The sequence below is a fragment of the Prionailurus viverrinus genome, chromosome B1 (genome assembly GCF_022837055.1).
Source record: "Prionailurus viverrinus isolate Anna chromosome B1, UM_Priviv_1.0, whole genome shotgun sequence".
Lineage (NCBI taxonomy): Eukaryota > Metazoa > Chordata > Mammalia > Carnivora > Felidae > Prionailurus > Prionailurus viverrinus.
Genome location: NC_062564.1, coordinates 175,423,090 through 175,447,202, shown reverse-complemented (window position 1 = coordinate 175,447,202; position 24,113 = coordinate 175,423,090). Strand labels below are relative to the sequence as shown.

Here is a 24,113-nt window from a genome sequence, read left to right as displayed (position 1 = left end):
ATGTCTCCCTTCTTACTCATATAGTAGTCACAGATACTGTGTCCCCAGTAGAGATTTTGCCAGCCAAAAAAGGCTTTGCTGTGACACAGTGTATCACTTCCTTCTCTGAGTGGTCAACCCATTGCCAGTACTTTTTTTTTTTTTTTTTGGCATCTCTGGCTAATCAAATAATAAATGTGATCAAATACTACAATGAGTGTGTTTATGGTAACTTCTCTCCAACTTGCATGGTTATCTAAAATAACATGATATTTAATACACCTTAGTTCCTTAAGACCTGGTAGTCTTTTTTTTTTTTTTTCAACGTTTATTTATTTTTGGGACAGAGAGAAACAGAGCATGAACGGGGGAGGGGCAGAGAGAGAGGGAGACACAGAATCGGAAACAGGCTCCAGGCTCTGAGCCATCAGCCCAGAGCCTGACGCGGGGCTCGAACTCCCAGACCGCGAGATCGTGACCTGGCTGAAGTCGGATGCTTAACCGACTGCGCCACCCAGGCGCCCCAAGACCTGGTAGTCTTTTTACATTGGTCATGCTACTTAACCTTCTGTATCTCCATTTCTTCATTTGGTAGATAGATACTTACATTCTGGTTATATGTTTATAATAATACCAAATCCATAGGATTGTTGGAGACAATGCCTGGCACATGGTAAGTTCTCAGAAAAATGTTATGTATTACTACTACTACCATTGTCGTTATTGATTGTATCCTAAATAAGTGTTATATCAGCTTTCACATGCCTGAAAGGATAGTGTTTTCTTCTCTGGTTATTCCTAGCCTTTCAGTACTTCTTTACTACCTAAGATTAGCTTATGTGACACAAAGCTGTCTTCTAGCTAACAATTAAGGTTTTTAGGTATTTTTTGGCCATAGATGTGGCTAAATTTGAATAATATGAAGGCATGTTTAGGGAGTAACAGTTTTCTGTTAGCTTCCATTACTTCTGAAATGTAGGCAGTTTTTAGCATGTATGCTATCTGTGTTTTCTGAAACTGTAGAGTTAGTTGTTTTGAATTTATAATACATCTTCCTCTAGCATTGAGGCAATAAATGAGAGATTCTCACCTTAGTATATTAGGGGGACAACAAAGAGGGTCAACTGCATACTTCTCCAGCCCCCTAAGAATGTAATTGATGTGAGTGTTGTAGGAAGAGTATCCCTAGCCCATGGTACTAGAAAATCCTTGTGCCCTAAGGTGCTGGAGTTTCTCCCAGCCTTAAAAAGCTGTTGCCCCCATTCAATCTCTCTCAGCAATTTCAAAGCTCATGAAGGAAAAGTCAAATGGCAGGAGAGAATGAATAAATAAAAAAGAGAGGACATTTGAGCAGAGACTATAGGCAAGATGTAACCACTGAAAGATGGCCAAAGAAAACAAATTTAATTATTTGGAAATCATATTTAAATAATTGCAATGACCCAGAACTTTTCCTTCGGGTTTGAGACCTGGAAAAGGAAGGATAATATATTCTGCATTTTCGTATGTCACTCCCCTTGATGTTCATTTGTACTACCTGTCATTCAAGAGAGCCTCGCCCTGGTATCCAGGCCAGCCTTATTAAGTGTAATTTACTTAATTCATAACATATATATAGTAAAAGTCCTGAGCTGCTCTGAAGACTGAACTCTCTCTCTTTCTCTCTCCAAGTTCTGAGAGGACAATGAGTAAAGAAGAACCACTTTGCAAGTTACCATCACCTAACACGTTGAGGTAAGAGAGACAGGACAAGAAGCAGAAGCTCTCTGTATACCCATGGTGAAGGAAATCAGGGAGAGCAGATGGCAGCTGTTATTCATATTTGCAGGGTGTTTGGAAATCAAGAAATAGCACAGTTAGCTACACTAATAAACTCCAAAATTTACAGTGATTCAATAGGATAAAAGTTTATTCTTACACATTAAAATTTTAAATGGATATTATCTCTAATCAGTGAGTCAGGAATTTGGGCTCTTTACCTCATGTATCTCTATTGTCTTTAAGTTCTAATTTCTAAGGGCACTGTGCTGTCTGCCTCAATCCTGAAAGAGAAAGAAATCCTAAAAGATCAATCACCCATATAGGTTTTCGATATTCAGCACTGAATGTGGAGAATTAGGTCACATGACCACACCGAACTGCAAAGGAAACTGGGAAATGTAGTCTTGCTGTGTGCCTAGGAAGAAGGGAATGTACACTTGGTCAACTGTGAGCCACATACCTCTTAAGAAAATCATACTTTAAAATTCTAACTGTATCTTTGAGAAGCATTCTGCTTTTTTTTTTAATTATATAAAGCGTAAATGTATTTTTATATCTATATATACATATACATGCATATTTATGCATTTTTAACTTTCATAAATCAGGCTTTCTGCTGTCTGTCAGCATAAAAGCAGCTTCGAATCCTCTGTCGCCCTCTCTCTGCCCCTCCCCTGCTCATGTTCTCGCTTTCTCTCTCAGAAATAAAGAAAACATTAAAAAATAAGAACAGACATCAGCAGGGCCCCCATTAGAGACTGTTTTCATATGTATTTATATTGACCCTAAAGCTATAGGAATGGCTAACTTGGGCAGAATTCTAGGTGTTCAGAAATGTAAAGTGAATTGCTACTTCCATTAATGCTTAAGAATAAATTGCCTTAAGAGAATATACAAGACAAGATCATCTGTCATAATAAAAAAAGGTTTCCCATATTTGCACAGTATGTGCAATCTAAACAAGTTCCTTCAGCAGATTTTAATTTTGTATTCATTTGTACCACTCAATAAACTTTCATGTAGGTGTTACGAGACCACGTATGCATGTACTACTTACTGGAAAAATGTGAATGATTTGTTGATCCGCTGTTATTACAACCTGCCTCGTGAAGTGACTTTGGAAATACTATGTCATCCTGCCATCCCCGATTTTATAGCCCTGGTGCCCTTCCTTAATAAATTTATGGCTGAAGGGGACTGCAGAATAGGAAAACTACCTCAGAGTCTGGCTTTGGTGAAAAGCTAAGTAGAGGAGGGAAGCTATTACCGAAAGTGGCCCCTTGCCAGCTGGGAAACATTTCAAATTTAAAGATAAAAGGCAGTCTCAACAACCCAAATCACATATCAGATGAGTGTGTTAAGGACCTGTCAACAATTACTCTAAAATTCCACTTCATCTGTTCTACAGGGAAAGGAATAAGTTGGGACACTGTTTCTTAATCGGCACGTTCATTAGGTATCTCTTCATGAAAGCCATTCAAATGGCTTCTGTGAAGCAAAGATCAGTAAGAGCTGGCCCCTCCCTTAACAAACCAACCACCTGTTGAGAGCCACAGGAAAGCGGCATCAGGGAGAAAGACAACATCTCAAGTGCGAACGCCAGGAGAGATGGGCTGACTTGTTTTCTTATGTTGTAGAATAAGATGGGCAAGAGTGTGGACACATAGTAAGTCGAGATGTATTTGCATATACTGTGCTGGAAATTAGCTTCACTGATACGTGCTTAAAAGCAGGAGGGCAGGGGCATCTGGGTGGTTCAGTCGGTTGAGCCTCTGACTCTTGATTTCAGCTCAGGCCATGATCTCAACAGTTCATGGAACCAGTCTGCTTGGGATTCTCTCTTTCTCTCTCTCTCTGCTCCTCCCCTGCTCGTGCATGCTCTCTCTCTCTCTCTCTCTCTCTCTCTCTCTCTCTCAAAAATAAATAAGCTTTAACAAAAAAAAAGCAGGAGTGCAATTCAAAATATTTACCAACAAGTGCATTTTGGGTACAAACTCAGTAAGTTCTGAGTCTAAGCAACTGATCTGGCTTTAACAACGAGAGCCAGCAGCAGGCACCCTGCTCTCCTGTTAACACTGTGTAGCGAGAGAAAGTTGTGCTGGAACAGAAGCTACTGGAGGCTACCCAGGCCGACTGTTGGAGGAGAACTCGCCAAACCCTTGAAGACAATTTTTGTTTTTGCTGTGCAAGACCACCCCTGTTGTTACATCAGAAGATGGGGGCCGGATAAAATAAAACCACTCACAGCAGTGGAGACTGCCACACTGCGATTTCTCCAGGCCCATCCAGAGGCTCCGTGTCATCTCATGGTGGTTGATAGGTTTCTAAGACACTGGTGCTGGAATTGTAACCAAACTACTGCATGTATCCAAGATGGTTGTAATGGCTTCTTTGGAAAGAAAACGAAACTGGGGCAATGAGAAAAATGCTGGGTTATGCCTGTTGAAATATGTGCACGTGGAACATGAGGTGTCCTTTAGCACTGTCATCACCCAGTTGTTCTGCTCAAGTCAAACAACATGACTGGGGACCCCCCCGACTCCCACACACACCCCCTTCTGCTTCACGCACACATGAAAACTTGCCTCAAATAAATAACGCCCTAACCTCTCCAATCTAATTGTCTCTTTTTTTTTTTCCTACAGTGTGAATCATTATCTGAAATCACATTATTTTTCTCCTCCCCCACTAGATTGTCAGCTTCATGAGATCGGGGTTTTATCAATATTGTTGTTCATCACTGTACCCTCCATGCCTAGAACAGTGTTTGGCACCTAATAGACTCTCAAAAAATATTATGGTATTTGTGAATGATTAATAACCATAACGATCATCCAGGAAGCAGTGAATCTGTTTCAGTAGCAGGCACTTTATACGCATTATCTCATTTAATTTTTTGCAGCCTGAAATGTCCTTACGAGGTTTTGGACAGAAATGGGGTGAGGTCAGCAATAGCAACTTAAATCCCGACACTCCTCCACCCCCCAAAGCTGGTATTTTCCACAAGGTGCCTCCCATTTGCTCACAAACTGGTCCTAATCTCAAACCATCTTCCAGCAAGCTTCCCTGGCATTTTTGTTCCTCATGCCCCATCTCCATCTGATGGCCATCCACTGAGCCATGGGACAGTGCCTCCGACAACCACAGCAGCCGTTCACCATGAAAACACTCACCGTTGCTTCTCTCAGAGCCAACAGTCCTCAAGGGGTGATAGTAGTTCTGTGGTCCATGCAGGAGGAGGAGAATGCCCTTTCTCTCTAATGGTGTCTCGCTGTAACCAGCACTCCGAGTGCGAATTTTTGTAGATGTCTGGCTCCCATCTCCGTCCACTGTGACCAAGATCAAACCAAGGGACTGAGAGGGTGACAAATGGCCTGACTCCCTCTCCATCTGCCTCCTCCAACTCATCTTCCTCTGCTTATGAAGCACCCCTGAAAATTTCTTTTTCCTGCTTTAAAAGAAAATCAAGCCCCGTGTGCATGAGTCACTAATTTACCAGCTCCGCAATCAACAATATTCTGGATCCCACTTGGAGTTCTATTCAGATATTTTAATACCCTACAATAACACTGTCACGTAGGCATTATTCTCATTTTACAGATGAAGAAATTGGCGTTTGTCCAGTTACAGTAACTTGCTTAGAAATCACAAAACTAGGGGCACCTGGGTGGCTCAGTCGGTTAAGTGTCTGACTTTGGCTCAGGTCATGACCTCATGGTTTGTGAGTTTGAGCCCTGTGTGAGGCTCATTGCTGTCAGTGGGGAGCCCACTTCAGATCCTGTCTCCCACTTTCTCCCTGCCCTTCCCCCATGCTCTCTCTCTCTCTCTAAAATAAAAAAAAAATACATTAAAAAAATCACAAAACTAGGAAGTGATAAAAGATAACAATGGAAATGCATCTCAGAATTTGTCTTTATTCTCAGGTCTACGCTCTGAAGAACTAAACCATGTTTGGTTAAAATAAACATTCTGAGAAACTTAACAGAAGAAGACCATGGGGGCAGGGAAGGGGAAAAAATAGTTTCAAACAGAAAGGGAGGCAAACCCATAAGAGACTCTTGAATACAGAGAACAAACCAAGGGTTGATGGGCAGGGGAGCAGAGGAGAGGGGGAAATGAGTGATGAGCGTTGAGGAGGGTACTTGGGATGAGCACTAGGTGTTGTCCTTAAGCGATGAATCACCGGGATCTTCCCCCAAAACCAAGAGCACACTGTATACACTGTATGTTAGCTAACTTGACAACGAATTATATTTAAAAAATAAGCAAATAAACATTCTGAGCAGCATCACTGTTTTCATGAAACATACCAGTAGGGAAAGAAGGAAGCAAACTTACTGGCTACCAGAGTGAGGGGCTAAGGAAGCAGGAGATCGAGGCTCATAATGACTATGGGCGGAGCTGTAATCATCTCAATTGGGAGGAGGTAGATTCTGATTTCAGCTTCCACCCCATCCCTTCCTCAGTCTGCGGAGCAGTTAGCAAGGCCAGGGAACAGACAAGGCAGTGGTTCAGAAGGGGCCCACCAACTGGACCCTCCTCCTCCAGCCCCCTCCCTAGTTAAAACATTTGGTCTCATTGCCAAACCAACTAAAAGCGATTTCGCTTCATTATGTTGAGGATCTGAGAATAAAGCCTGAATGATTTCCTAAAGTGTTGTTAACTCAATTCTATAAATTGTGTGATGGCTCCTCTGAAAGTGTAAAACTGATTAGTAATTAGGGAATGCAAGGGGCTAACGTAAAATTTGTGAAGCTATTAACCTAATCAGGATAAACAGTTAGACTTCACATCCCAGAGAGCCAATTCCTCTCCATCCCTATGAAGTGGAGAGGACTTCGAGGTGTTACATCTATTTACACAATGGACATCTTTACTTTGGAGTCTGAGCACAGTACTTTCAGCAGTTACAAATGTTTTTAATTAATTTCAAAGCAAACTTTAATCATCTCCTCCATCTTTCGGCCAGTAAAAGGTGGTCTCTGGGGCTATAATTCTTTTTGTCTTATAACTTTAAATTTCTCAAATTATGGGTAGCTTCACAATTTCCTTAGAAATTAAATTAGATGAAGGGAAAAAAAAGAGAAAGTCTATAAAATAATAATGAAGCTTAACTCCAGCCCAGTTCTTCATAAGTCTCCCAAAATACCTTGCAAATGCTATATTTCAGGCAAATTTAGAAAGCTACTTGTACCAGTGTCAAGGGAAAATGCAAATTTGCATGCCTGAGGCAGAGACTGTGCCAGAATGCACGGGGGCTACGGAGAAATGTTAAGCGTTAACAGATGCTAGATTGAGCACATTAGCATAGAGATTCTTCCCCCTGCGTGGAGAGGAGAGGGAGGAATGGGGCCCGGGAGTTTTCCTAGTTACCATTCAGTGAGTACATCTTCCTCTGCCATCCTCTTCCCCTGGCAACCCCTTCTCTGCCCTCTGACTCACCTCCATTCACTTCTCTCCCTCCCGTGGCTGGCTGCTTGCCCCTCTCAATCCACAAAGTATTACAAGGGCAGCAAGCATGGGGAGATGGTAAAGGTCTTCAAGTGCCCTGCCTCAAACACCTGAGCAGGGCTCAGGACTGCCGACCCAGTTCGGGTAAGGCTGAGCCTTAAAACTGGAAGATGTAGATGGAAATAAGAATCGCTATCTGGGCAATATTTATGTGATTTGTTCTTCTAAATTTGTTTTAGCCCTCTCGTTTAAAGTATAGCCTTTCATTTTTGTTTCCAAAGATGGTCAATGAGAAGTCAGACTCAGGCTTTCTGATTCGCTTACAATGACGTTCATTAAAAAAATCGAACATTTTTGGAGACAGGATCTGTGATAAAATGTAAGTGTCATGTCAAATGTTGTTGCTCAAAGTTTAGGATTATCAAAGAAGATCCATGTCTCCATTAGCAACCCACCAATAGGCTCAAAACGTGGCACTGAGAACAACGAGAGGGCCAGGCACTGGGTGTTGTTTATGTTATCTTATTTAGTCCGTACCGCAAAGATAGCCTCTTTTATTGGGGCAGAAGTTGGAGCCTAAAAAAGACTAAGCAATTTGCTTAAACCAGATAATCAGGTCCAGGACTAAACTCATTAGAGCTAAGCCATATTATCAACAATCATCTGAAATTTCCTCTTCCCAACATCTTCAAATGGTTTTCCTATTGTCTTGTATACGTCTAACACCCCAGAGTGACCAGGCACTCAATTCTGCGTGGACCTCTCTCTCCTTTCTCCTCTTTTATCTAAGGTTGCTATTGTCTAGTCCATTTAGATGACCTGCTGTGAGAGAGATGGAGGTAGCCATCAAGCACCCTGCCCCAGACAAGTGCCTCATGAGACTAATCTCTAAGGCAGAGATCCAGAGCAGGATCCAGGGTTCCAACTGGAAGGCAAGTCCTTTATTGTAAACCAATCGCCAAGCAAAAAAAAACAAAAAACAAAAAACAAAAAACATTGTAACTAGATTAACCACATGTAATCAAGTGACCAATGGGAAGAATGATCAGCCAAACAGTTGGAGACATATCTTGATTAGTCCAATGGCCATTCAACAGGAACAAGAAATAGATGAGCTATGAGACTAGAGGACAAAATAACATTTAACTAATGACCTCTGCACCAGAGGCATGGAACCGACTTCGAGGAATTACAGTGGTGAAGGTAGATGACCCCGGCTTCATGTGCACAAGGAACCCTGGACCAGCTTCCTATGTAGGAGCAAATGTAGAGGATGCTGTAGCCACAATTTACAGAGATCCCATTGTATTTATACCCACTCCACCAGGTGTAAACAAGGAAAACAGGGGTCATGCATGCTATGGACTGAATGTGTGTGTCCCCCTCAAATTCATATATTGAAGCCCTACACCCCAATGGGGTGGTATTTGGATGTAGGGCCTTTGGAGGGCAATTAAGTTTAGATGAGGTCATGGGGCTGGATCCCCCACAATGGGATTAGTATTCTTATAAGAAAAGGAAGAGATCAGTACTCCACCATGTGAGAACACAGCAAAATGCTATCTCCAAACCAGTAAGAGAGCTCTCACCAGACACCGAATCTACCAGCACCTTGATCTTGGATTTCCCAGCCTCAAGAACTAGGAGAAAGAAATTTCTGTTGTTTAAGCCACCAAGTCTGAGGTATTTTGTTATAGCAGCTGAGTGGCCTGAGACAATGACCGAAGTCTTTGGTAAAGACCAGCTCCAAGCACTGAACATTGTGGATATTTACTGACCCAGAAATCCTGGTATGATAGGTTAACATCAGCAAACGCCTTAAGCATAGGGAAGAAGATGAACAGAGTTGGAGGGAGGCCCCGTTCGGGAGAAACTCTGAGAGAATTTCGTTCCTGGTATCCCTGGATGGTAATAAGACAAATTAATTCTAATACCGAAGGAGCAGAAATTCTTGCAATTGATAACGCTTCCTAGCCTGGTGTCTTTGGCCCCCAGCAGACAGGGTGGCACCAGACTGCAGGGTCACCAATGAATCTGCAAACACAACAGCGGACAGACTCTCCAGTGTTGTTTCTCCCTGATGATAGGAACCAAAAATGTCACCTTAGATTGAGAATCACTAAGGTTCACGGAGTTACCAAAGGAGCAAAGACTTCGCTGAGGGAAGGAAAACTATTTTTGCAATTGCCTTTTGCAACTGGGGAGACAGCATCGTTTAAATTGGCTATGAATAATGATTCGTGTTGTGCTCCAGACTACAGAAGCTCACACACACCTACCCAAGACTATCTTAGAGTTTCCAGGCTAGCATTCTAGGGTCCCATCTGCAAATTTATCTTCATTTATGGCAGACAAAACATTACAGAGACAGCAGGGTGCAATTCAGAGGTGCCTTGCTGGTAAGTGTACTCTATTTCTTTTCCTCCAACTTCTGACAAGGCATTCACAGGCAGAAAGTCTGTCCTTTACTGACCATGATGCCAATTTTTTTTTTTTTTTACCTTCCTGGAAGTCAAGAGATTGAGCCAGTCCTTTTCCCACTGGATGAATTCCCTGAGACCCTCAACTGGGCTTTCCCAAAGCCCCCATTGCCCCCAAGGCACTTACAACAGAAGGGCAACCTTGGAGCTGACAATGCCACCCGCATCTGGGAGTGCTCTAGTTGGCCACACTGTATACACAGAATGTCTCACAAAATATAAGGTTGAACAAGTGCCATATTTACATACTTTATTTAAACCCCCTCAAGATAAAGCATTTTTACACTGGTTAATAGTAAGTCACTTGATTTGTTAGCTTAGACCTTGTAGAACGAAAGGTCTGAAGTACCAAGAGAGCCCTGGGAACACAGGCCTCTTTCCTGGAAATGGTCAAGGCCCACTTTTCAGATGAAGCTCTGAAACTTAATCACTCCATTTCTTTGAGCAAGTTACCTCACTGCCCTTGAGAGGCCTGAGAAAATTGAAACTTAAAAGCTTAAGTTACGGGAAACTGAAACCTAACCAAGCTTAACCAGCTTGTTCCGCTTCTGTACAATTGCTTGGCGCGCCCATGTATTCCTGATCAATCATTATTGCCTGGCACATCCGTATATTCTTGATCAACCATTGTTACTTGGCACATCCGTGTACTCCTGATCAATCATTGTTGCTTGGCACATCCGTGTATTCCTGATCAATCATTGTGATACCCGTACCCCCGGTTGTGGTCTGACCTGAAGGCAGGAACCAATCGAATACTGATAAGTGTCCAACTTTAAACACCAACCAATCACAGATCTGTAACTGTGGAAAATTCCTGATTTCCCCATGACTTGTTTGTACCTGTCTATAAAAGGGGTGTAAAAACCTCTCTCAGGGCCTCTTGGCGTCACCGGCAATGGGGGCGTAGAGGTCCAGGATCGAACCTGCAATAAATGACCCTTGCTGCTTAGCTTTGACTCTGGACTCTGGTGGTTCGTTTTTGGGGGTCTCTTAGACTCTGGGCGTTTCACCGTCTTCTGTAAAAATGGGAATAATAAGCTAAATAGTTTAAAAGCTAATCGTTTTTTAGGATTGTCCTGAAGAGCGTATGAAAGGCTACCCCTGGCCACGGTGTCCAGCACATGGTGGAAATTCCACCAAAGCCATTGAGGAAGACAGGGGAGGGGCCGCCCAAGATCCCACGACAATTACCCAGGTGGACAAAGAGAGGAGGCCCCGGGAGCAAGATGTCTAGCCTCCCGGTGAGACGCGGGCCTTCAGTGATGCTGGGTCACAGGCGGGGAGGGTGCAAATAAATGAGGATAAGGAGGCAGAGCCAGATCAAAGAAACCCAGCCCTTGGATCATCTCCTCTTCTCCCTCCCCTGAGAAGAAGAAGGATGGCCCCTGAAACTACTGCAAGTGACACAGGCAGCGGTCTCTTTCTTTAAAAGTTAACAAAAGGGGAAAGATCCCTTTCTGCATTTTGCTTATTAGCCAAAATAAAAATAACCCAACTATGCCACAGCTAAATTTGGATTTCGTTCTCTATCCTGCCTCTCTCTCTTGTTTACCCAGTCCCCATCCATCCTTCAGCTCCACCTTCAAAACTCCACGAGTAATTAACTGAACTTTGCCATTGCTTGGAAGGACAAAAAGAGCCTGTGCGAGCCCCTGCAGACACAGAAGGGCAGGACGACCCTGGATGGAGACAGGGCTGTGCAGGGCTCTGGGACCAGCTCTGACTTGGTCCTTCTTGGCCAGGCCACTGGCATGCTGCCTTATTTGAGTTCCTTCACTTAGGATTCTTTTCTTCTTTTTTTAATTTTTTTTTTAATGTTTATTTATTTTTGAGAGACAGAGAGCACGAGCAGGGGAGGGGCAGAGAGAGAGAGACACAGAATCTGAAACAGGCTCCAGGCTCCAGGCTGTCAGCACAGAGCCCGACACGCCCGGAGCTCACTAACCGTGAGATGATGACCTGAGCTGAAGTCAGGAGGACGCTTAACCAACTGGGCCACCCAGGCGCCCCTCTTAGGATTCTTTATATGTGATCCTTCTATTATGGCTCATAATGCGCAGATCAATGACCGCGTGCATACGTAACAACAGGCAGGCAGGAGGAGGAGGGCCTACCACTGATAAGGTGCTTTTGGGCAAATCCCGGGAAAGCACTCACCGAGGCTGATGCAGCCCCACGCCAGGGCCCATGGATTAGTTTGCAGACCGAAAGTTGGAGTTTCAGCTCCCACCTGCTCTCACCGTCCCAGGCACCTTTGTGCAAACCAAAAAGTGCATCACCCTACCTGTCAGTCCTCCTGCTCAGTAAATATTTCTAGATGCGATGTGCCTCCTCGCTGATGTCTTTTAACTGTTTATGTGACAAGTAGTCTATGACTTATAGTAAGCATTTCAATGACCTCAAGAGTGGGGGTAACAACTTTATAATTACATTTCTAAGCTCAGGAAAGTCCGGCGGCAATAGAGTGCAGAAAACATAATGGTAACAGTTAATTTTTCCCGAAGATTTACTCATGCTGGTTAAAAGCTTTCTGTTTGCTATCACGCGAATATTCACCATTCAAATGAGGTACATTTCAGTTTACAAGTGAAAAAACTTTAATAGAAAAAGTTTATTAACTTGAGACTGTCGGAGCAAGGACATGAACTCATGTTGATTTATTTCCCAAATTTGTAGGCCAGAAGAATATGACGTATTTCAGGCTTTACTCCCTCACAGGTACGGCATTAAACACCACGGAATCCTCTGGTGAGATTAGCATTCTCTTTCAACCTTCTCTCGGTCCTTGTGATTGTGCCTCGTTCTAGTGCTGGCATGCCTTTAACACGCACCCTTGCTGTCTTCCTCTTCCAACCAATAGAAAATAGGTCTCAGGCTCAGAGCCTTCCACACACAATAGTATCCAGAAGAACAGTATACAGTTTTAATTATATTATCTTATGTCTATGGCAAGGGTTATGTGTTCTCCGTTTCCCAGCTATCGTACAAAATTTCCGTTCTAAATAAAATCAAGAACGTTGTAAAAGCAAAATCCTAAGCAAGTAACAGTGTGGTATATTCACCATGAGAAAAATCATTACAGGGGTAGTTATAGGTGCGCAAATATAGCAAAACTCAGGGAGGTGTTGAACCAACAGCTAAGGATTCAGAAATGTGCTGAACTATAACCTCCATATACAACTGGAGGGAGAATGCCAGGTAATTAAATATATCACTCTAGGCCTGAGGGTAGTGAATTAGACTAATAAGCATTTCATTCCACTATTTCTTCTTTGTCTGCCTAACCTTCTTAAGGGCTTCATTTTCTTTTCAATAGTCTGGTCTCTGTTTTTAAGTCCCATGAGTGTCCTTTGTTAAAATTCAGAAATTGGGGGTGCCTGGGTGGCTCAGTCAGTTAAGTGTCTGACTCTTGATTTCATCCCAAGGTTATCAGATGGGGCCCTGCATTGGTCTCTGCACTGAGCATGGAGCTTGCTTGGGATTCTCTCTCTTCCTCTCCCTTTGCCTCTCTCCAACTTGCATGTGCTCTCCTCAAAAATTAAAATTAAAATTAAAAAAAATTTTTTTTAAGAATTCAGGTATTGTTTTGGAATTTTTACTTAATTCACATTGAACTAGAATATTGTCAAGTACCCTGGTGCTTATGATGCATTCGGTTTTTTGTTCGTTTGTTTGTTTTGGGTTTTTTTCCTAATACACCCTTTGCAGTACAACTTAATAGTAAGTCCATTAGGGAAAAAAAAAATTATTTGCAGATAACATTTTAGCAATTCCTTATGTGAAACTATCAGGGCTTTTTATTTGTTTCTGCTTCCATTGTTAGTAAAATGAGTTGGAGATAACTTTCTGGGCAAAATGTTTGTCCATGACTAATGATGAAATTATTTTATAAATCGAATGAATGTCATTACTGATACTAATGAGGGAGAGCATCTACATGAATTGATTGAAATGTTAAAGTGTTATCAAAATATTATGATCATAGCTATTCGTACTTAGCGCGTGAGTTACCTAGAAGAGTAAGGAAGGTTAGACAAAATTGATCCCAATTATCACTAACCTATCCACATGAACTGATCACATTATTCTACTGCTGGATTATAACAGTGAATGAAACACTATTGAGCAAGATCACTGGTTAGCCTCTCTGGTTGATCGGATCCTCCAGCTGTACCCCACAGTTGTATGGGGCTAGAGACTATGTTCTGAGTTGGGGTGGGATGGTCACTGTCTGGGATACCAGGTCTGGTAGGGCTTCAAGCTATATTCTGTGACTGGGCTTGGTCATTGACTCAGCTCCCTGCCTGGGCATATCTACAGTCTCTGTTCACCAACTGGGCATGACTATATGCTGGGCTCTGCTGGTGGGTAGGGTAGTTGACTGGTCTCTGAGACTGCTCAGGGTCACTGGTCAAGCATCCTGGTTATCTGGGGCCAGAAGCTATGCTGAATAGTTGGGTGGGACTGTTGACTTGGCTCTCTTCCCAGGTGGGACATAGGATATGATCCTCAGCTGCTAGGCATCTGTGGCCATGCCTTCCAGTGGGGCAGAACTAAAGGCCATGCTGAACAGTTGTGTTGGACTATAAGTTTGCTTCCCTACTTGGGTAGGCCATAGGATGTGCTCCACAGCCAGCATGGCTCATTGGGTGGGGATCCAAATCGGGCAGAACTACTGAGTCTCTGGCCAGACAAGGCCACCAGCTCAGCTCTATAGAATGGCTGCTGTCTGAGATCTCTGCTTGGGCACTGCTATAAATAGGAACATAGTCCACCAAGATCTCAGCACTGGTTGCTCTAAGCCCTTCTCCCCTTTTCCATCTCTATCTGGTCTGCAACATTGGAGCTCTGAAGTTTCCCCCAGTGATCCCATAAAGTGAGAGCTTAATAAGCTTAACAAGCCTCCCAGGAAGCATCACCCAGTGCTGGGGATGCTGGATGATCACCCTGGGTTCTCTTTTACCAACTGGAGAAACTGTGGGCCCATGAAGGGCTTCTTACTTTGGCTTCTTACTGCTCTGTGGCAAGGGTAATGCAAAGTGGTTGTTACCCTTCTAATACAGTCCTTTTTAGTCTCTGTGGTCCAGGGGATGCCTCAGTTCCACTCTCACATTCTGGGATTAACACAATAGTGTCTTGGCTCTGGATCATTGCTAGTTGATCTTCTTGTGATGGGGACTGAGTCATGAACAGCCTATGTCACCCTCTTGATAATGTCAACCCACTCAAATTTGATTTTTTTAAAAATATTAATACATACATTAAAGAAACTTAATGAACTCAATGAAGGATAAACTTAAAGAGATCCACACCTAGACAAATCATAATCAAACTTTCAAAAGACAAGAATCTTACAAGCAGCAAGAGAGAAGAGACTCATCCTATACAAGGAATTCTCGCTAAGATTAACGGCTAATTTGCCATTAGAAACTATGGAGACAAAAGTTGGTAGGATGACTTATTTAAAATGCTGAAAGAAACAAATTCTCCATCGATAATTCTGTATCCAGCAAAATTAATTTTTTTCATGAAGAAGAAATTAAGGCCTTCCTAGATAAACAAAAACTGAGATAATTTTTCTCTAGCAGGTCAGCCCTGTAAAAATATTAAAGTCTCTCAAGTGGAGTTGAAAAGATACTAGAATAAAGAAAAAATAAAATAAAGAAAAAATAAAGAGCATTGGTAAAGGGAAATCACAAGTAAATGTGAGACAGGTTAGATGTATGTTTTTGTCAGCTCTTCTTTATTTCCCCTGCATAAGATTTATTATTTGTTGGTTGGTTGGTTGGTTTACTGAGAGTGAGAGTACTTGAGCAGGGAAGAGAGGCAGAGGGAGAGAGAGAGAGAATCTCAAGCAGGCTCCAAAATGCTCTACGCTCATCATGGAGCTCAACACAGGGCTTGATCTCACAACCACAAGATCATGACTTGAGCTGAAGTTCAGAGTTGGCCGTTTAACCGACTGAGCCACCCAGGTGCTCCTCCCTCCATATAATTTAAAAGACAACGGCATAGAGCAATAATTATATATTTGTGTTGCTAAGCATTTGATGTATAAAGATGTAATATGTACACCAGTAATAGCACAAAGGAGGGGGAAAGGTTGGGGCTATATAGGAGCAAAGTTTTTATACACTATTAAATTAAGCTGCTGAAAATCTGAAAGATGGGTCAGAATTGAAACTGACAGTTTCAATTATAATCATCAGGGAAGGGCTAAGAAAATGATTTTTAAAATATAGTAAAAGAAATGACAAAAGAATTAAAATGACACAATAGAAAATATCTATTTAATACAAAAGAACTCAGTAATAGAGCAACAGAGGTTGGGGAAAGGCATGACATAGAAAACGAATGGATTAGAATTAGACAGATATGGGTTACATGTCACCTCTGCATCAGCTAGAAATTTCCTTGGAAAAATTTCCTTATTCTATGTTCCTCAGTTCCCCATGTCCTATATATAGCATGGAAACAATAACGTCTACATTACTGTCTTGCTGTGAGAAATAAGGCAAGTGAAATACATAAAATACTGAATTTGACATTTGGTAGATTCTCAGTAATTATTAACAATAATCATTGTAATATATACCATATAAATTCTGAGAGGTCTTAACTTTCGAAAAGTAAAACGTGTGCTCAAATATATTTAAAAAGCAATGGATGCAATATATAGAATATACACAGAAGTACTCTTTACATTTTAAGTACCGAAATACTAACTTAATCTTGGAAGATTTTATTTTAATAAAGCAGCATAAAAGACCATGCAAAGAAGCATTCCCTATATTTCTAAGGTGTCAGTTTATTAGAAGTGGACTTTTGTTAGATAAGAATATATTGAGACTAAATGTGTAAAGGTGTGTACCACGTGCATTCAATATTTTTAGAAAACAAGCACGATATGCTTCAAACGATTTTGAGTTGAGTGAAAAACAATACTGAAAAAATCACTCTGCTATTTAAAGCATATGAAACCAAACAACCATTTTTTGGGACTTGATCTTGCTGGTTTACATGCTAAAAAAAAGTACTTCTCATGGTTCTTTCACGTGAGATAAAGTTAGCGAAAAATCTGGCAAAGCAAGGATACGCATAAGTTGAGATATTTGAACAGTTTTGCTGGCATATGTCAGAATCTTAAAAAAAAATGTTGGGGAGGCTAGAGTTGTCTTGGAATTAAAGGCAACCATGAAATAGGAAAAGAGTACTGGGTTGGGCATCAAGGAACAAACAGGGACCACATCCTGGACCCTGTACACTCTCGAGCCAGAAGATCTTGACAAGTTAACTCTTCTGTTTCTTAATTTCTTTCTTTCTAAAGAGTGAGGGTTTTTTTGGTGGGCTGTGTGATCCTTCTCCATTCTAATATTGTATGGTTCTGTGCAATATTTCCTCTTCTGGAAGAAAAATGCCAAGGCTCTACACAGGCTTTTTCTCTTCGAGCATTATTAACAAGATAGACATGAATTCCAGAGTTCGGGTCAATTTTTCCTTAATGGGTGACTAGCAATTCTATGGTGCTTCTCTCTCCAGCTTGTTTTTTTCTTCTTTGCTGTTACGGTTCTTTCTGTTATTTAAAAAAATGCAACTCGAATTCATGCTATGATCCTCTTATTATACCTAAAGTCAGAGGGGTATTCCAAACATATGGCAACTAGCATAGCACAGGCCTGAAACAATGAACAGCTACGGATGCTGGCCATACAGACATCTATTAGCCCTGCATAAAACTAGGAGAGGAACTTGATTGATTTATTTTTTTGCTCTTCTCAAATTTTTATTTAAATTCTAGTTGGTAAACATACAGTGCAATATTGGCTTCAGGAGTAGAATTCAGTGATTTATCACTTAAAAACTCTACCCAGTGCTCATCATAAAAAGTTCCCTCCTTAGTACCCATCACCCATCTAACCTATCTCCCACCCACCTCTCTCCATCAACCCTTAAAACTTGATCAATTTAGATAAGGTTTACAAATATTTGTGTTCTTTAATCTGTGTGTATATATACACATGTATTAATGTGGGATCATATTCACTTCAAAATGCATTTAGTTTATAAATTGAATTATCCTTAGTTATGTCTAAGATGCTTAAAGAGATAAATAAAGGAATAATATTCACTAACACTGAACAAAAAGGTATTCACTAGAAAAGGAGATAGATGAAATAAAAAGAAGTAAATATGGGAAAATTAGAAAATTTGGGAATTGAAAAACCATCATTGAAAAAAATTTAAATATGTGTTAGATAAGATAAACTCTAAACAGGAAACAAAAAGTGAATTGGTGAATTGGCGTTCATAAGAATTTCACCTCTAATGCATCAAAAAGAGATGACAGGTGCAAAAGGTGCAAAAAGGTGCACCTATAATGCGTGCAAAAAATATGACAGGAGTTAGGAGTGAAGGAGGATAGGCAAGAAACTCTAACCTAAACCTAATGGCAGATCCAGAAGAGAATGTAGAGAGTAGAAAAAAACCACAATGTTTAACAAGACAAAAGACATTTTCACAGCTAAAGGGAGACATGAGTCCCCAAATCAAAAGTACAGTAGGATTACAGAGCAGGAATAATAATTAAAAAAAAGACAAATAAAAATATACCTAGTCTTAGAGTTTTTCTTACCAAAGCTACAGAACATCAAGGGAACAGGGGTGGAGGAAGGGAAGACAGAAATTTTAAAAAGTGCCAGAGGGGAAAGCAAGATTAATTACAAAAATTTGACAGGCAGATTGACAACAGACTTTTCATGAACAACTATAGATCCTGGAAGGCAAAGAAGAAATATCTTCAACATGATGAAGAGAAAATTACTTTCAATATTGAATTTTATATCTAACCTCATAGTATTCAACAGCAAGAGCAAAATAAGGACATATTCAGACATGCAAAGAGAATTTACCTGCCAAGTACCTTTATAAAAGGAAATAATGAAGGAGACGATCTATTAAAAAAAATAAATCTGACCCAGAACAGGGATCAAAATTGAACCAGGGAAGACTGAGTTCATAAAATAGGCCAGTGAATTTAATTTTTGAGTTCTCACTTTTTGTATTAAAAAGAAAAACAATAGAAAACAATATCACATGTTAACAAGTGTTAAACGAACAGTTAAAGTGTCCTCATAGATATACAAAAATGCAAAATTATTTTTAGTATGCGTTTTTGAAATGGAAGATATTCACCAAAAGAATAGAAATGCAATCTATGATTTACAAACCATAAAAGGGAAAGACAAATATATAAAAGTATTTATTATGCAACAGAAAACAATAAAGGAAATGAAAAAGAAGAGAAGGGATGATCAACAGAAAATTTGAAGATGGTAGAAAATATCCCAATAGAAACATTTTTCTCCTAAAGTCAGTATCAGTCCTTAAAAGCAGATATTCCATGTAAAACACTAACCAGAAGCCTATCCTCCTTTGTTTTAAGGGCTAAAAAAATATGAATGGTACAGTTCAATTAAAAATTCTCAGTGGCGCCTGGGTGGCTCAGTCGGTTAAGCGTCCGACTTCAGCTCAGGTCATCATCTCGCTGTTTGTGGGTTTGAGCCCCGCGTCGGGCTCTGTGCTGACAGCTCAGAGCCTGGAGCCTGTTTCGGATTCTGTGTCTCCCTCTCCCTCTGCTCCACCCCGACTCGTGCTCTGTCACTCTCTCTCTCTCAAAAATAAATAAACATTAAAAAAAGTTTAAAAAAAATTCTCACCCAGTTTCAATTTTCTAAAATGAAACTATGACAAAGTAAAAAAAGCTTATTTGTATAAGTAACAAATTATAATGATAGGTGATGAAATGCTTAAAACATTGCTTCCTGATGATCAGTTAATATGATTGTTAGCACACAGTTGCTTTATATCCAATGGCATGATCTCCCTCATTGCCAGGAACTCTGAGTCACATTTCCTCTTTGTGGACATTGGTGCACTTATCAAGATGTCCCCAAATAATTCTGAAATTCTATTCATTGCATTTGGAATATAACACAAGAGTTTTCTCATACGTCAATTTGTTGAAAATGTTAGTATTGGACTGGATATAAACATAATTTCTTCATATGTAAACAGCAGCCAGAAGGCATAGTATTGCAAAATAGGAATGGTTTAAGAAGGCATTGTTAAGGAAATTGTTCTAGAAAAACATTGATAGGAAAGATGTTCTGTGGAGTATAATTAAAACAAATTATAATCATTAAACATAACAATTAAAAGACAGAGACTAACAGAATGGATAAATAAAACAAAATCTAGTTATATAATGCAGAAAAGACACACCTAAAACAACCACACAGATGGTTGGAAGTAACAGGATAGAGAAGACTTACGTATTAAATAGGGTTCTGCTATGAGTGACAGAAAAGCCAAAACGATAGTGACCAACCAAGTTCGAAGTTTGTCTCTCCCATAAATGGAGTCTGAAAGCCAGTTTTTAGGGCTGGCAAGACAGCTTCACTCCATGGAATTTCAGGAACCCAAACTCCTTGGTCTTCACAACTCTACCATCGTTAGGCCGGAGCCCTTGATTTTTGGTTCAATATGGTAGGAACTACATTCTAGGTGGCAGGACTGAATTAGGGATGAAAAAATAAAAGGAACGTGCCAGCCATCTTGAAGAATGCTCTTTGTTTATTTCACCTTCAAACTGAAAATTACCGCCATCATCACAGTGCAGAAGAGGCAACTGAGGCACAGAAAGATGAAGTGAGTTGCCCAAGTCATCACATGACCAGTAAGTGGTGCAGGCAGAACTGGACCCTGGAGGGTCTGTTCTTATACACCACACCATATTGATAAATAGCTTAACTTCTCTAGACCTGTATTTCTCCATCTGTAATATCAAAAAGATGGTCCGGATCTTTGTGGGCCAAATAAGGTCTACAAGTGGGTTTTGTTTGATGTAATTGCTTTTTTATTGTTGGTGGTGGTTTTTTGTTTTTGTCTTTTGTTTTTTGGGTCTTTTTGCAATTAGAATGTCTTTAGGTAGATTACACATCACCCAGTCATCCAAGACCCTACCACCTCCCCCTTGTTTTTCTCTTATGTTATCTTTTCACTTTATTTCCCTTCTGGCACCAGAAGACGTTTAGGCTGGGAACCCCTAGATAAGATGCTTCTCCTTTCAGCTCTGCAGGGCTACTGTCAAAGGAAGGAAAACAATCTTCTGAGGGATGTTCACCAAAATTATCCAGGGTTCATTTGATTCAGGAGTACGTCATTGAAATAACTCAAATAACCAGAAACTTCATTAAAATGGAAGAAGATAAGCAAGGTGTAAGCAGTTTGAATATCCTTTGCTAAATTTATGTATACTAAATATGTATGGCAAACTCCAAACTCCAGAGATTAATGCAACACACTAATCCTAGTGTTTGAGTCCTACTCATCACAATATAGGAGATCCAGGACAGAACTATTTAGTAAATAGTCCATCTAGTTGGGGGTTCTTTTTTCAAATTTTTATTGAAAGTCAATAAATTTTTAAAAGCAGTTTTAGGTTCACAGCAACATTGAGGGGAAGGTAGAGATTTCCAAGACACCCTCTGCCCCCACACAAGTAAAGCTTCCCCATTCCCCACATTCCCCACCAGAGCGGTACACTTGTGACAACTGATGCACTCACATTGACATCGTTATCACCCGAAGTCCATACTTTACATTACGGTTCACTCTTGACTCCACTTAGTTCTATATCCATCTCCTGTTTCATCGCCTCAATTTCCTGTCCCTGACCTAAGCCATCTGAATCTGCTCCCCAGTCAAGGTTAAGCTGGCCCAGTTGGTTACCTGTTTCAATATCAATAGGCTAACTGAGGGGAATTCTCAATATCTCTCGCTGCGATAGTTGCGGTTGAGTGGGGCTTTAAAATCTAAACCCACTGCTTCATGTACCAGATCATGGTTCATGTCTCATTGTTTTCATACTGGCTGCTTTTCTCTTTTCCAGTGGCTATGGCACTCTGCTTCAGGAGCTGTTTGAGTGTCGCTTTGGTATGTCTGTGTGGTGGCTTAGCTATCAAGCGTGACAAAAGGAAAAAGGAGCAAAGGAGTGAGAGCATCTTTATAGTGACAAATGTTAAGTCTACACTGGCAAAGGGGGAAGTGAAAATGAAAGAAGGCCGCTGGAAAAGAACATATTGGGAACACATGCTCTGGGAAGTACATGTTACTTCCCAAAAAACCATTCAAATATTTGTGTTCTGTGTCTTGGAAATTCGGTTATGGGTGAGAGCATTGGAAACTAAGCTCCCACAAGAAAAAATTATTTTAATTGATGCTACATTTGCTTTCAATAGGAATGTTGCAGTTGTTTAATCCATGAATCAATAAAATGCTAAGAAGGATGAAACTCACATTGGAAAGAAATTAATTAGCAGACTTCAGATAGTTTAAAAATTAAACCATGATAAGGAAGGAGGTTGTCACTTCTCATTAAGCCTTTTCACAATTAAAAAAAAAAAAAAGCCTCTGTTTTTGGAGACAAGAATGTGCTGCTAGAATTCATTGCTTCATCAAGAGATGGGGACATGAAAGAAAGCAGGCAAAAAAGATAAAAGAAATGAATGTTTTGTCTTGTTTAATCTTCCCCAAGTAGAGTCATATAATGATGGATGGTTCAATTTATTTAGCACGCTGCAAAACAGCAGAAGGCAGGTGACCTCGATGGATATTTGCATATTTAGAAACCTTTGGTCCATTACTTAAATAACTCATCATCAAACATTTATTTCTTGTAAGAAAATGTGAATTGTGTATATGATATGAAAGAGAGAATACAAACATAGAAGGAAGTATAACATGTTCTAAGACTTTCCATGATAAAAACTTCTATATATAAGGTACATGTGTAATCAAAGCACATGTATCTGGATAATAGTCTACGATATGAATAAGTGTGTCCCATACATCCCCAATCTGTTCTTAAGGCACCGTCTTGGGGTACCTGATCCTTCCCCATTCAAACTAGATTGATATTTCCCTCGCCACAGGGTAGATTCTACCAGCTGAACAAAGATCACAAGGGAGTCATTTCTGTGATTTTTGAATAATCTACAGTCTCTTGAAATTTACGGCAGAGGCACTAGTTTGAAAGAAAAGATGTTTTGAGAATCAAAGTGAAGCCCTGAAGGATTCAAGACATAAAGTTTATGTCATAAAAAAAATGCATTTGGGAGAATAGATAAAGGCCAGGGTAACCTTGTCCTCTGAATTCTATAAACTAGTGGGGGAGGAGTTGCCAGGGGAAAGAGGAAAGCTACTTCAATGTGTCCCTGTTAAGGATCTTGTGTCTTACCTCTCACCTGAGGTCCAGAAGCAAGTGAGCCTCTCAAAAATTTATGCAAATCACAGGTCTGTAATTCCAATTACACATAATATGCACTGGGAGTCTCAGATTCATTAAATCCTCATTCTTATGAGGATGCAGCTTTGGAGAATTGAAAGCAAAGGTTTGGAATCTGTACCTGGCCTTGCAGGTAAAGAAAAGACACCTTTGCTCCCCATCACTGGGGAACAGGCCAATGAAAATGGCCACAAAACACAGTCGGGCAGAGACACCTAAAGCAGTCTGATAGAGTCCTCCTGCTTTCCACTGTGGCACAGGAAGATACAGAAGTTTTCCTCGTGTAGTCAAGAGCGATAAGGGCATGGCCTTGACTGCTAAAGGCCCTGAACCCCTGGAGACGTGACGGGTGAGACAGCAAAGGTACTGAAGTAATCCACAGAGACCGCCAACCATAAGCTGCTCAGGGCATCACCTATGAACTTGGGTTCTCTTTCCCAAGGTGTAATAGGTGTCTGCAAAGAAAGGTTCCATAATCATCTCATTCCTTTGGGTCACAAATGGGGTTAGAGGAGGAGTATGGAACAGAATAGAATGTGGCATGTAAGAGGATTTCTTTTTCCCATAATTCTAGGCATGCAAGCTTACAACATTCATTCAGGACACCTACGACCTCCAGAAAGTACAGGACAACAAAACAAGCAATTCAAGGTACCTGCTAGTTTGGTGGGGGGGGGGGGGGGGGGAAATGCATTTATACGTGTAGTTGATTCTTTTTTTTTAATTTTTTTTTAACATTTATTTATTTTTGAGACAGAGAGAGACAAAGCATGAATGGGGGAGGGTCGGAGAGAGGGAGACACAGAATCTGAAACAGGCTCCAGGCTCTGAGCTGTCAGCACAGAGCCCGACGCGGGGCTCGAACTCACGGACCATGAGATCATGACCTGAGCCGAAGTCGGCCGCTTAACCGACTGAGCCACCCAGGCGCCCCTGATTCTTATTATTCATGGTGATTATGTTCTATAAAGTCACTGTGAACACTGAATTAGCAAATACTGAACCATTACTTCTTGGGGAAATACGGGCTAAGTTCCTATATGCCTCTGGTCATAACACTTTCATCAGTCGATTAACACATAAACTTGCTTTAT

The 24,113-nt window shown here is 40.8% G+C and overlaps 1 long non-coding RNA gene across 1 annotated transcript in view; it reads right to left on the bottom strand.

Annotated features, from left to right (window-relative positions):
* Positions 1–12,306: 12,306 nt before the first annotated feature.
* LOC125164472 (uncharacterized) overlaps positions 12,307–24,113 on the bottom strand; it is a 47,149-nt gene continuing 35,342 nt past the window's right edge. The window contains exon 3 of the long non-coding RNA XR_007151784.1: positions 12,307–12,520. This is a non-coding gene — a long non-coding RNA (uncharacterized LOC125164472). The remainder of the gene's footprint in view (positions 12,521–24,113) is intronic.